This window comes from Pituophis catenifer, unplaced genomic scaffold (assembly GCF_029215685.1).
Source record: "Pituophis catenifer annectens isolate HBS135680 unplaced genomic scaffold, rPitCat1.0.hap2 SCAF_3, whole genome shotgun sequence".
In the NCBI taxonomy this organism is placed as follows: Eukaryota; Metazoa; Chordata; class Lepidosauria; order Squamata; family Colubridae; genus Pituophis; species Pituophis catenifer.
The window spans coordinates 212,874,585-212,876,114 of record NW_027256883.1 but is presented as its reverse complement, the minus strand read 5'-3'; the positions used below and the strand labels follow the sequence as shown (position 1 = coordinate 212,876,114).

Sequence of the window (1,530 nt, the reverse complement as noted above, 5' to 3'; positions counted from 1 at the left end):
AATCTTTTTAAAAACTTTGGGGAGGAGGCCAGAAGTGGGGGGCTGGGGGGTGGGGTGGGGGGGTTTTCCTTGCAGTTGCAGAAGTCAGTTTGATGCCAAAATGAAGCCTGCAAAGATTGAGGGGCTTGAATCACCCCTCTCGACTCCCCCCACCCCCCAAAAAAAGCCACCAGCAGTGTACATTGACTTAAAGCGCTCCGTATGGATTTTTAAAAATCATATCACACCACCCCACTCATTTTTTTTTAATTTTAAAACAAACTTTATTAAATTATCAAACAATTATAAAAAACAGTTAAAACCCATAATAAAAATATTCATATACATAGATCGTATCTTATAACCGACATTTCATTTCTATTCTTTTACACTATCTATATATATTCCTTCTCCTCTACACATTATATATTTTCATAATCCACTCATTTTTGAGTTGCCAGTTGTGAGTGTATGTGTAACTTTTCTGTCTGAACGTTATAATTATGGGATATTTTTAAAATTTAGCCAAATTGTTTAATCTGTTTTAATCTATTTTAAATTTTGTATCTCTGTGTTTTATCTTTTGGCTGCTCACCGCCCTGAGTCCTTTGGGAGAAGGGCGGTATAGAAAGTTTAATAAAAATAAAATAAAAATAAATAAACGTGAGCTCTTGTAACAGGATTGGAGTGTGGGGGGGGGGGGAATTCTCGCCAAGTGAGTTCTTGTTTCTTTTTTCTTCTTCTTTTTCTCCTCCTCCTTCCTCCTGTCTCCATCCTTCTTCCTTGTCTTCCTCCTCTTCCCCTTTCTTTTTTCCTTCTGTCTCCATCTTCTCCAACCCACCTCCTCCTCCTCCTCCTCCCTGCAAACCCCCACTCCCTTCTAGCACTGATGACGTTCCCCTAGTTGGGGTCACGAAACGTCTGCAAGAAAACAGCCAAGCTCAGAGAGCGCCAAAGACCTCATAGTTCTTCTCTCCCCTTCTCCTTCTCCTTTTCCTTCTCTTCAATCAGAATAGAGCTGGGAGGGACCATCGAGGTCCTCTAGTCCAACCCCCTGTCCAAGCAAGGAGACGCTACACCACCCCAGACAAAATGGATGCCCAGTTTCTTCTTAAAAGCCTCCAGTGATGGAGGAGCATCCCACGACTTCTGGTGGCAAGCTGTTCCACTGGTTAATTGTCCTCACTGTTAGGAAGTTTCTCCTTAATTCCAGGTTGCTTCTCTCCTTGGTTAGTTTCCACCCGTTGCTTCTTATCGTGCTGTGGAAAGTAAGTTGACCTCCTCTTCTTTGGGGCAAGCCCTCATATTCTCTTGACTATCTCCTCCTCCTCCTCCTTCTCTTCTCCTCCTCCTCCTCTTCTTCCTCCTCTTCTCCCTCCTCCCTCCTCTCCTCCTCTTCCTTTTCTTCTTCTTCCTCCTCTTCTCCTCCTCCTCCTCCTCTTCTTCTCTTCCTCCTCCTCCCCTCCTCTTCTCCTCTTCCTCCTCCTCCTCCTCTCCTCTCCTTCTCCTCCTCTTCTCCCTCCTCTCCTCTCCCCTTTCTTCTTCCTCCTC

The 1,530-nt window shown here is 44.5% G+C and overlaps 1 protein-coding gene across 1 annotated transcript in view; it reads left to right on the top strand.

Annotated features, from left to right (window-relative positions):
• Positions 1 to 1,530, top strand: part of RSPO4 (R-spondin 4) — a 35,754-nt gene that overhangs the window by 33,816 nt on the left and 408 nt on the right. The window lies entirely within an intron of this gene.